Source organism: Octodon degus, unplaced genomic scaffold, assembly GCF_000260255.1.
Source record: "Octodon degus isolate 3935 unplaced genomic scaffold, OctDeg1.0 scaffold00288, whole genome shotgun sequence".
Classification (NCBI taxonomy): domain Eukaryota; kingdom Metazoa; phylum Chordata; class Mammalia; order Rodentia; family Octodontidae; genus Octodon; species Octodon degus.
In genome coordinates, this window is record NW_004524864.1 from 49,357 (window position 1) to 49,902 (window position 546).

General features: G+C 40.8%; 1 pseudogene; it reads left to right on the forward strand.

Annotated features, from left to right (window-relative positions):
* Positions 1–149: 149 nt before the first annotated feature.
* Positions 150–546, forward strand: part of LOC101565882 — a 2,358-nt pseudogene continuing 1,961 nt past the window's right edge.

Below are 546 nucleotides of genomic sequence, written 5' to 3' on the forward strand. Positions count from 1 at the left end.
AAGACCCAAAAAACTCCACCAAGAAGCTACTAGAATTAATACAGAAATTCAGTAGCATAGCAGGTTATAAAGTCAGTACTCAAAAGTCAATAGCAGTGGGGAAGTGATTTCTCGGGGAGAATTTGAGTTTTAAGTCATAAAACCTAATTATGAGTGACCAAATCAAATTCATTGTGGACAATCTCAATAAGGAGCCTTTTAGGAACTATAATTTAATCACTTTTGATTCCCTGGAACCGATGCAGTTATTACAAGTTCTTCTTGATGTTCTGGCTGAGATTGACCCAAAGCAAGTTGTTGATATCAGAGAGGAGATGCCAGAACAGACAGCCAAATGGATGCTGAGCCTTCTTGGGATCCTTAAATACAAACCTCCAGGAAACGCCACAGACATGAGCCCCTTCCGCCAAGGCTTGGTGATTGGAAGCAAACCTGTAGTTTACCCAGTACGCCACTGGCTTCTTCAGAGGACTAATGAGCTGAAGAAACGAGCATATTTAGCCCGTTTTTTAATAAAACTTGAGGTACCAAGTGAGTTTCTTCAGG